Below are 12,472 nucleotides of genomic sequence, written 5' to 3' on the forward strand. Positions count from 1 at the left end.
AACACAGTGTCTCTCCTGGAGGCCACTCAGTGACCCTGCAGTCAGCCCTGCAGAGTAGAAGGCTGATCTTGAGGCTCCTGCAGTAGAACATGAACCAGGCCTGGGCCCCCCTAATTCCCTGAAATACCACCATCTTTTTCCTTTCATGTAGGAAAAGCAAGCCAGTGTGTGCCTGGCACTCTGTTGGCAAAAATCCCCTCAGGGTCCTCCTTGGAGCCCTATGAGTAGAGATTATTCAGCCCGTTTTACAGAGGGGAAATGGGAGTGAGATGGACAGGGATATCTATACACAAATGTGTGTGTATACACACACATACACGCACACACATCTTATATATAGACACACATTTTATACATATTGTATATAAATTGTACATGTATTTTTAGATATATGTATTTTTAGATATGTAGTGAATACATATAATGACCTAGCCTGCCTACATTTTATATATATACATATACAAAATATAAATGATATGTACATATTATATACAATATGTTATATATATCAAATATGTGTATATATAAAATGTAGGCAGGCAAGATCAGAGAAAGGTAAAAAAGGTTTTTTGGTAATGTAATTACGGGTATTTAGGTTTTCTAAGAGATAATTTTCTGATCTGCATTGAGCATATATCAGTCTATAATTAGAAAACATTTATTAAAAATTAAAACAATCTAAAAAAAATTTAGTGGGCTGCAGAGTTGCAATACTTATGAGAATTAACCTTTCCTGGATTTTCCACCCAAACTCCATTGCAAGAGTCATTTGTTGGGCACCCACTGTTTGCCCAGAGAGCAAGGTGCTCCATCTGCAGTGGAGAACAAGGTACAGACGTGTCTGCGCAGAACTCACAAGGTGGGAAGGAAAGACAATGAATGAGTGGTTTCCATAAAGTGTTGTGGAGGCCCCAGAACCTGAGAGTGGTTAAGAGCTTTTCCCAAAATTGCCCAGTGACTAAAGTGGTTAGTACTTCAAACAGAGTGTTTTTATTTATTTATTAAATTTTTTTCTGAGGAAGATTGGCCCTGAGCTAACATCTGTTGCCCATCTTCCTCTTTTTTTTGCTTGAGGAAGATTAGCTCTGAGCTAACATCCATGCCAATCTTCCTCTATTTTGTATGTGGGTCACTTGCCACAACATGGGTAATGAGTGGTGTAGGTCCACACCGGGGATCCGAACCGGCTGCCGAAGCGGAGCGTGCCGAACTTTAACCACTACGCCATGAGGCCGGCCCCAAACAGAGTGTTTAAGAGCAATGGCTTTAGACCTGAATTCAAGATTCTGGTTCCACCCCTTAACTGTGTGAGCTCCCCCCGGCCCAGCCAAATAACTAAACCTCTCAGCCTTGGTTTTGCTCTCTGCAAAATGGGTCATTGTAAGATTAACTGAGATAATGCATGTAAAATCCTGAGCTTGGTGCCAGGCACACTGTGAGTCACTGATACTTAGGAAGGCATTTGACCCAGGGCTCCCAAATCCAAATTTGTTGCTCTTCCCATCCCACTGCACTGCGTCTAACTAGGGGCAAGGCCTACTTCCTCAGTCACAGTGGTGCTCCCTGCAGTGTAGCGGGGACCTTATGTCTCTTTAAAAATAATGACTGCCAAGAAACTGTTGTCTCTAGAGAAAGAGAACTGGGAGGCAGAGGTGGGGAGACTGCATAGCCTTCTGAACTATTCGAAAAAGTCATTTACTTATTCATGAATTCTTTTTGGGTTTAAAAATATGGGAATGAAATTATTTTAATAATTTGCATTAATGAACTATTCAGTTACTCCTTCAGTGGAAAGCTCTTTTCTCTCTGCAGAGCACGATTTTCCTCAAGTTTAGTCTGAGGACTACCTTTATTAGAATTCTGTTCTCCCCCCACCGCCAGCTCCAATGACTCAGAATTTCTGGGGTTAGCAGGGAGCCTGCTTAGCCTCACTTGTAATTAGCTTCCCTGGTAATTCCTAAAGACACCAAAGTTTAAGAACCACTACTTTATGAATCATTTGGCATATCAAGTGCTTAGAAATATTACCTTCCCTTCAGTCTACGTTCACTGAGATTATATTACAGTTCAGTAGGCCAAGAGAATCTACCTGTGACTTTGTCATTATTTACTGTGCAAACTAAAATTATTCACCCTGTCATCGCATTGTCTTACCAATACCCGTGATCAAACGCTGCCTCAACTGGTTGAATAAGTATAATGGAATACTAGGTAAATATAAAAAAAGAATGCGCAGGCTCTTTCCACTGTACTATGGACCAAGCTCTAAGATATACAAAGTGAAAAAAATTAAAGTGTACAACAATGTGTTTAGCCTGCTAGCATTTGTGTAAAAAGTGCTACACACACATACACACAACACATACACATATGTACTTGTATATGCAAATCTTTGTATATGCAAATCTCTGGAAGAATATACAAGGAACTGGAGGTGGGGAAGACTGTGGTTGCCTTTGGGGTGAGGAACTTGGTGACTGGGGACATGGGTAAGAGAAAGGCTTTTCCCAGTACTATATATCCACTCTAGCTCTTGAACTTTGAACCATCTGAATGCATTCCTTTTTCAGAAATAAAATAAACTCCAATGTAAAAGCACGCTTCCCCGGGTGAGGTTGTCTTTACGCGGCTCTGAATGCACAAGCCTTGTACGCAGCCCATCCCTATGCCTCCCTGCTCCTCAGACTGTCTTTTCATCTAAGGCTCTCCTTCCATGGAGTCAATCACTGACCTTGTCTATCCACAGACATATTTTGATCGGACTGTTAAGTCAGACAACTCTGCCGGCACTTAACATTCCAGTCCAGAGGCGGCAAGAGCACACTTGCAAAAGATTCCATGATTTTAGACTCGAGCAAGAAGCAAGAGGTCAGTGTGCTTATGTAAGGCAACATTGCTGCTCAAATGCGACGTGCTCAGGAAGGTAAGGTGCACTCAGCCTGCCGCAGCAGCATGACTTGCACAGAGGCAGCCAAGAGGGAGAGAACTGAGTTCTCCTGAGGGACTTTGTCCAATCTTAAATTGATTGGCTTAAGCAAAAGATAGAAACATATTATTAAGAATAATGTAAGGGTAACATACGATCCAACTATTCCATTCCTAGGTATTCACCCAAGAGAAAAAAGAAATATTATGTCCATACAAAGACTTTTACAAGAATATTCATAGCAGCTTTATTTATAATAATCCTGAACTGGAAACAACTCAAATGCCCATCAATAGATGAATAGATAAACAAATTGTGGCATATCCATCCAACAGAATACTACTCAGCAATAAAAAAGAATGAACTATTGATACTTGCACGACGTGGATGAATCTAAAAATAATTATGTGAGTGAAAACAATGAGGCAAAAAAAGAGTGCATACTGTATGATCCTGTTTATATAAATCTCTAGAAAATGTAGGCTAATCTATGGTGACAGAAGGCAGATTAGTGGTTGTTTGGGAATGAAGGCAAAGAGGGCTGGGAGGGAGGGATTATAAAGGGGCAGGAGAAAACTTTTGGGGGTGATGAAAATGTTTACTATCTTGATTGTAGTGATGGTTTCATGGGTCTACACATTTGTCAAAACTTATCAAATCACACATTTTAAATATATGCAGTTTATTGTATATCAATTATATCTCAACAAAGATTTTTTTTACAAGAAGAATCACGGGGTGTCATGGGGAACTCAAGAAACAGTTTATGCATTTTGGGTTGAAGGAAACATTCTATATCTTAATTGCAGTGGTAGTTACACAACTCTACGTAGTTGTCAAAGCTCATCAAATTGCATACTTAAAATCAGTGGTTTTTGTTATATGTAAATTATACCTCAATGAAATTGATTTCTAAGAAACAGGACATATACATGGGCACGTACACACACACACACACACACGTAGAGAACAGGTTAGCAGCTGGACCCCAGGAACATCTGGTGCCCACCTGCCACTGCTGCAAAGATGCTCTCTCCATCTTGCTCTCTCTCACTCGTCTCTGGTTCTCCATATACCTACATCATTCTTCTCTCTCTTTCTCTAACCTTCCCACCGACTGATTCCTTTCCAGTTCTCTCACCCAAAAGCAGAACATTCAGCTGCCAATGCTTTCTGAGCTTTATATCCCAAGGCCCAGGCATTCAAAAAAAAAAAAAAAGAAACTTCTCTCTGAGTTGAGTTGCAAAAGTCACGGGGAAAGATTCTGATTGGTCCATTTTGAGTCATGTGTTGGGCCTTCGTTCACTTATTCAAAAAATATTGAGCAGCCTTTGCAGGCCTTGTGCTCGGCCATGGGATCCCATTGAGATTGAGACTAATGAAGTCTCCACCCCAGTGTAGCTTACAGTCTAGTAAACGAGCAAACAAACAAACACTCCCACTTCAAACTGTGATAAGTGCTTTAAAGAACAAAAATGAGAGTAAGGGCATAGAGAGTGATGGGGCATGGGGTGATTTTAGATAGGGTGGTCTGGGATGGTCTCTGAGGAGGTGACATTTGAATAGACGTGAAGGATAAGGGTTCAGCTCTCCAAAGATCTGGCTGAAGAAAAGTTAGGTCCAGGTAGAAGGAACAGCAGGTGTAAAGACCCTGAGGCAAGTGAGGCCAGTGTGGCTGGCGCATGTTCAGGAGAATGGAAGGCGATGAGACCAGATCATGTCGGGCCTTGCAGGGCAGGGAGAGGAATTTGCATTTTATTACCAGTGTCTTGGAAAGCCTCTGGAGCAGCTAAAGCAGAGGACTGGCTTGATGTGATTTTTTTCAAAGGCTCCTTTGGCTGCTATGAGAATAGGTTTCAGTGGGGCAAGCGTGGGAGCAGAGAACCAGTAGGGCACGTGTTGAAGGTACAGCCAACTGGACTTGCTAAGGGGTTGGGCACTGGGGAAGAAGAAAGGAGAGAGAGAAGGAAGAAAGATGGTGTGTAAGCAAAGAAAAGAGTAAAGTGGACAAATGTGGCAGGGGCGGAATTTACTAACGAGGCATCTCCCATTGAGATCAAATGGCTGAAGGTGGGGATGCTGAGAACAAGCAGTCAAAGTAATGGGTGTCTATTTAAAATTCCCTCTCTGAGCCTCAGCAACCTGGTCTGGAAGAGGAGATGGTTGGAATAGCTTCAGTGGTTCTCAGTGGGGGTGGAAACACCCACTACAGAATACTGACGTTTAGAGGAGGGGACCAGGGATTCTAGACATCCGGAAATATGTAGGACGTCCCACATGATAAAGAATGGTCCCATGTCCCACTTTCAAATGCCTTGCTGCACATTTATGAAGATGAAAAACCTGTAAAATTATCTGACCCGGAATATAACTCCATTTTACATACAAGCATGGTTTTTAAAAATACTTCCCAGGAATGTAACTCAAGTGAAAATCAAGAGATTTGATCTGTTTAGAAATTTGCCCAAGAATTGCTTTTGCAAGAGCATGTCACCAATAGCAATGCTCATGGTTTTTGAGGTACAGCACACCTGTATCAGTCCACATTTATAGCTGTAGTATGTAGAGGTGCAAACATCTGACTATTTCAGTCTCTTCTAAGGAAATCATGCCTATATTTACAAATTTATAATGTGTTTTATTATAAATTACTTCCTTTTATTTCTCCTTTTTTTTACAGTTGAGATTGTAATCCTAAACATATTATATATATAAACTAATTTAATTCTCAGAACAATCCTATGACAAAGATGCTATCATTGGGCCCATTTTATAGATGAAGAAACTGAGGCACAGAATAGTACCCCAGTTCACACAGCTAATAAGCAGCAGAGCAGGGATTTGAACCCAGGAGGTTTACTCCTAAATTCCTATTGTCTAAGGTACAACATGATAAAGACTTTAAGTAAGTTATCTATGACTTTTATTTTAGGATAGAAACGTTGATAGTAAATATTAGTCAGATAAGGATGGGATCCAATGGCCTAGATGCTCTCTGTGTCTCTCCCAGCTCTAAAATCCCTTTACTCTGGCTATGTTCCTTAACAACTCTTCTCACTCAGTTTAACCTTATGCTTGGAAGCATGAGGAACTTCCTGAAGAGGAACAGGGTTATGTCAAATTAGTGAAGTTTTGTGTTTTTTTAACCACAATACCCAAGTCTAGTGAAGACACAATAGAATCTCTCAAACGTTGCTGGTGGGAGGGCAATGAGGGACCCCTTCTCAACAGAAATTCAACAATATACCACATCCTTTGACTCTGACTTCACTTCAAAAAATCTTTCCTAAAGGAATATTGTTTTATTGTGGTAAAATACACATTACATAAAATTTACCATTGTAACGTGTGCAATTCAGTAGTGGGGCCGGCCCCGTGGCTTGGCGGTTAAGTGTCGTGCTCCACTACTGGCGGCCCGGGTTCGGATCCCGGGCACGCACCGATGCACCGCTTCTCTGGCCATGCTGAGGCCACGTCCCACATACAGCAACTAGAAGGATGTGCAACTATGACATACAACTATCTACTGGGGCTTTGGGGAGAAAAAAGGAGGAGGATTGACAATAGATGTTAGCTCAGAGCCGGTCTTGCTCAGCAAAAAGAGGAGGATTAGCATGGATGTTAGCTCAGGGCTGATCTTCCTCACAAAAAAATAAAAAATAAAATAAAGTGTGCAATTCAGTAGCATTTAGTACATTCATAATGTTGTGCAACCAGCACCGCTATCTAGTTCCAGAACATTTCATTACCCCAAAAGGAAACCTCATATCCGTTAAACAGTCACTCCCCATTCCCCTCTGCCCCAGCCTCCGGCAACCATCAATCTGCTTTCTGTCTCTATGCATTTATGTATTCTGGATATTTCATGTAAATGGAATCATACAATATGTGACCTTCTGTGTCTGGCTTCTTTCACTCAGAATAATGTTTTCAAAGTTCATCCATATTGTAGCATACATCAGTACTTCATTCCTTTTTTTGTTTCAATTTTTTTTATTGAGATAAAATTCATATGACATAAAATTAAACATTTTAAAGCCTACAATTCAGTGTCATTTAGTCCATTCACAATGTTGTGCAACTACCATTCTGTCTAGTCCAAAACATTTTCATCACCCCCAAATAAAACCCATACCCATTAAGCAGTTAATTCCCATTCTCCCTTCCCCCAGTCCCTGGCAACCATCAATCTACTTTCTGTCTCTATGGATTTATCTATTCTGAATATTTCATATAAATGGAATTATATATTATGTGACCTTTTGTGTCTGGCTCCTTTCACTTAACATGATGTTTTCAAGGTTCATCCACATTGCAGTACGTATCAGTACCTCATACCCTTTTATGGTGGAGTAATATTTCATTGTCTAGATATACCACATTTTCTTTATCCTTTCATCCATTGATGGACACTTGGGTCATTTCCATCTTTTGGTTATTGTGAATAGTGCTGCTACGGACATTTGTGTGCAAATTTTTGTTGGAAGACCCGTTTTCAATTTTTTTGGATAGATACCTAAGAGTGGAATAGCTGGGTCATATGGTAATTCTGTGTATAAGTTATTGCCAAACTGTTTTCCACAGCAGCTGCACCATTCTACATTCCCAAGAGCAATGTTCCAATTTCTCCATTTCCACATCCTCCACTTGTTTTTTGTTTTTTTGCGTTTTTTAAAATTATTATGGCCACCCTAGTGGGTATGAAGTGGTATCTCATTATGGTTTTGATTTGCATTTTCCTAATGACTAATGACGTTAAGCATCTTTTCATGTGCTTATTGGCCATTTGTATATATTCTTTGGAGAAATGTCTGTTCAAGTCTTTTGTCCATTTTTTAAACTGAGTTGTTTGTCTTTTTGTTGTTGAGTTGTGCCTAAAAAAAATTTTTAATTGGAAAAAATATTTAAACATATACTCATCACAGTATTATTTACAATAGTGAAAAGATTGAAAATGACACTAATGTCTAACAACAGGGGATACAAAGACAGTCCCAGTCCTCAAGGGGCACTCTGTCTTTTCAGCAAGGCACAAGAGAAACAGTGAATTCAGTAAGTCCCATGTCCAGAGTGTGCACAGGATTCCAGAGGAGCTCAGGAGAGAGGTGGGACAGGTGTCAGGGGAGTCTTCCTCAGACAGGTCAAGAGATGTGAGGGTAAGTGTGTGCAAGGCAGAAAGAATGGCGCTCATCCAGAGTTGTGAAACAGAAGGATACAATTAGGGAACTACAGTTTTTTGGGCTGTGGTGTAAGGTTCAGTGTAGAGAGGCAGGGAGGAGCTGGGCAAGAAGGGTCTTTTGTGCTAAACCTTTACCTGAAAACTGAAGGAGCTTCAGCAGGAGGTGATGTGATCAACTTTGTGTTTTGTAAAGATCATTCTAACAGCCACATGGAGGATGGGCGATGGTTGGGCCAGACTAGGGTCTAGCAGGACGTGTTGCAAGACAGAGTGAACTAAGACTGGCCGTAGGGAGAGAGGAGGTAAGAAGGTCAGGGATCAAATGTGATTCCTATATCATGGTTCCTGACTGTTACGAGTTGGATTGTCCTCTCCAAAACAGATATGTTGAAGCCCTAAACCCCAGTACCTCAGAATGTGACCTTATTTGGAAATAGGGTCATTGCAGATATAATTAGTTAAGATGAGGTCATACTGTAGTAGGATGGACTCCTAATCCAATGTGACTGGTGTCTTTATAAGAAGACAGTCATGTGAAGAGAGAAACACACAGGGAGAATGCCATGTGATGATGGAGGCAGAGACTGGAGTGATGCAGCTGCAAGCCAAGGAATGCCAAAGATTGCCAGCAAACCACCCAAAGCTAGGAAGAGGCAAGGAAAGATTCTCCTAGGGTTTCAGAGGGAGCATGGCCCTGGATTTGGACTTTGAACTTCTAACCTCCAGAACTGTGAGACTATAAATTTCTGTTGTTTAAGCCACCCAGTCTGTGGTACTTTGTTAGAGCAGCCCTAGGAAACTAACACGCTGTCACTTAGGATGCAGCCCTGGCATAATTACGAAGCTCAATAAATACCAACAGCTAATATTTCTTGAGTGCTCACTCTGGGTCAGGCTGTGTTTAAAGTGCTTTACTCAGAGTAACCCATTTCATCCTCTCAATTCCCTGTGAGGAAGATTTTATTATCATTCCCGCTTCATAGTTAAGAAAACTGAAAAAGAGCGGTCAAGCAAATTTCCCAAGGTTACAAAGCTAGGTAAATGGCAGAGCCAGGGTTTGATGTTTGACAGGCTGACTCCAAGCTGTAGTGTTCTTACCCAATATACTATGTAGCCATTCTAATAAATATTTCCTAAAAGGTTTGATGGATGAAGGAGTGAATGAGTAAATCTGGATTTGGGACCAGGGTGAAAGGTAGAAGGGATGAAGAGAAAAAAGGAATCAAGGAAGATCTTGCTGGGAAGACTTAGTCAATAAGGCATCTCCATTTATTGAGGCAGGAAAAAGAGGGGCAAAGTCATTTGGAGGGTGAAGGTTGCAGTCTGGGGAAACAATGAGTACATTCGTGAAATGCTGAGTTTGAATTGCTGTTAGTCAAGCAAGTGAGATGGCCAACAGACCCTAGGACAAATGGAGCTCCAGAGAGAGATGTGGGTTGGAATTATAGATTTGGGAGCCACTGGCATCCATAATATCAGGGATTTGAATGAGATCACCAAAGCAAAATGTGTAGGAAGAGAAAAGCAGACCACTCAAGACAGAGCCCTGGGGAAAACTGGGATTCTGGGGGCCAGTGAAGGAAAAGGAGACTTACTAGCACAGGGTCTGTCACGGAAAGGACAAAAGTTAGGTTGTGGTGGGTTGAGGAGAGAATAGAAAATGAATCAAAGGGTAAGTATATGTGCTGCAGGTGAGAAAGTGAGAGATGGGTTGATGGGCTGTGGCCAGAGACGAGGTGCTAAGACAACTACACACTGGTATGCTAGGGCAGCTCAGACCAAGTGATTGTTGAATTTTAGGAATTTTGAAAGCTGGTTGTTAAATACAGGCATTATTAAAAATTAAGTTGTAAAAACTTACAATTAATTATATTAAAGACAAAGTTCATAACACTCATCACTTCCTAATTATTTTACTATGTTTCACAATTATTTATGCTATTATTTGTTGTATCTGCATGGTGGAAATACTATAATGGTGTGTCACTGCACATCTCTTCCCAACTCTATGTTCAGTGACATCAACTGATTGCTTGAAATTGGCCATGGTGGAAGTATTGATACCATGGAAATTGGCAAGTGCTACAAATCAGAACTTGATTTTTATTGATTTTTTTTTGTTTTATTTGTTTTGTTTTATTGATTGTCTACACTTAAGAAAGTAATGGAGAAAATGTGAGTAATGTATATTAAACTTAACAGTGCATCATATCTGTAGCCATTTCATTGTAAACAGCACCAAAAAAATCAAGGAAATAGTCTTCCAGTGTTCAAAAACTATTATCCAATTCTGCAAAGGAGTCACTCACATCACTGATGAATGAGTGAAGTTCTGTTTTTTGAGGAAGATCAGCCTTGAGCTAACATCCACGCCAATCCTCCTCTTTTTGCTGAGGAAGACTGGCCCTGGGCTAACATCCGTGCCCATCTTCCTCTACTTTATATGGGACGCCGCCACAGCATGGCTTGACAAGCGGTGCATCGGTGCGCGCCAGAGATCCTAACCCGGGCCGCCAGCAGCAGAGCGCATGCACTTAGCCGCTACGCCATGGGCCCGGCCCCTATGAGTGAAGTTCTAACGTGTTTACATTGTATTACTTTCGAGTCTTGAACATAAAGGAAAATATCAACCAAACTTTATGTTGGATTTGTCAAATGCAGCCATAGGTTGGCTAGGATATAAGAGTTTGGCAAAAACCAACAGAAGCATTCTGTGAGAATCAATTGGCTATATGGAATTTACAATAAATTCAGTATAAATACAATTAATACAGTAATGCATATTTTATTATTTTTAAATTGTATATTACTCATCCTTTTTATCAGTAAAATTTATAGTAAACTAATATGTGTGTATGTATGTATACACATATGCATACATACATACACACACAATTGTTTTCCCCCCAACATCGTTCAACCTCCCGACTACATCAGCGGCAGAGCAGCCTCACTCCCATGGGAATGGGTCATTCGCGTTCAGGTAGTAAAGGCCTTCAATGCTGAGGGGCTGAAAGAGGCACTGAATTTACCCAGGATGAGAGAATGACTAGGGGTGGGCCTTCAAGGCCCAAGGAACTCCATGCATTGAGCGATGGGGAGGACGGCAGAGGACAGCAGCAATGAGGGGTAGTGGCTTAACAGCCTGATGATAACTGTCTCAAGCTGGTATTACTCAATGGTGAGAACAACAGTCTGGACGTGGTCATGGAGAGCTGAATCCTCATCTCTCACTGGCCTTTGTAGAACATGGGTAATGGGAGAATGAGTAGCCTCCATTTTTGAGGTCTCTCAGAAAGCAATGTCCTCAGGAGACAACTTGGTTTCAGTTAATAATAACAGTTTTCACTTATTGAATGCAAGGGGAGTGTAGTGCAGTGATATGACCAGGGTTTCTGAGTTAGACATTTCAGGTTAGAATTCTGGCTCTAGACATGTGCTACTAGGCAAGCTACTTGCCCTCTCTGAGCCTTCATGTCCCAAGCTGTAAAATGGAGATAACCACTCAAAAGACAATATACTTAAAACATTAAGCATAGTGCCTGGCACACGGTAAACTTTCAATAAACTATAAATATTACTGTGGCTATGTAAGTGAAAAAGCAAGATATATAATTATATAATTACAATCATCCATGGGGATGAGGAGGGGAGGTGAAAGGAATATAACATAATGTTGACAACAGTTGTTCCTGGATGGCAGAACAATGAGGTTTTTTCCCTTCACTTCCTCTATATTTCCCAAAACTTCTACAAGAAGCCTATTTTTACTTTCATTCTGAAAAAAATACTTTTTAAAGCAAGGAGAGTGCATAGGAAGAAAAATCTTCATTTAAAAAAAAAAGATCAGTGTTGTCTCAGGGCATGAGCAAATAAAAAAGTCTTCTGTAGCACACACCGGCCTATCACCTGGGCAAATTATTGCAAAGGGCAGGAAAAACACGTCAGGTTTAGCATTTCCAAGTCATCCTTTTTCACCACTGAAAAAACAGTTCAAATGCTGTCTCCTTTTCTCTATTTTCTGTCTCATCCTGTGATTTTTAGATTTCGAGAGGACTTGAAGTAATGCATAAAGGTGCTATAAATTAATCTAAACATGATTCAAATCTTTAATTTATGTATTCACTAAAATTTTACCTGTTATCAATCTTGGGGTTCCAGGTGTTAATGGAAACTCTAAACGAAAGTCAAATATAATCATTTGCATAAAAGCATTAGAAGATGATTAATTGGTATTTTCATGCAGCTGGGTGTCTGCACTTCTAAAGCTGAAAAATATTTTTCACTAAAAACATTTACCTATGCTAATCCTCATGAAATTGCACAACACCCTCGAGTTTTCCATGTACTCAGTTACATTTAAAGCG

This window comes from Diceros bicornis, chromosome 13 (genome assembly GCF_020826845.1).
Source record: "Diceros bicornis minor isolate mBicDic1 chromosome 13, mDicBic1.mat.cur, whole genome shotgun sequence".
Classification (NCBI taxonomy): domain Eukaryota; kingdom Metazoa; phylum Chordata; class Mammalia; order Perissodactyla; family Rhinocerotidae; genus Diceros; species Diceros bicornis.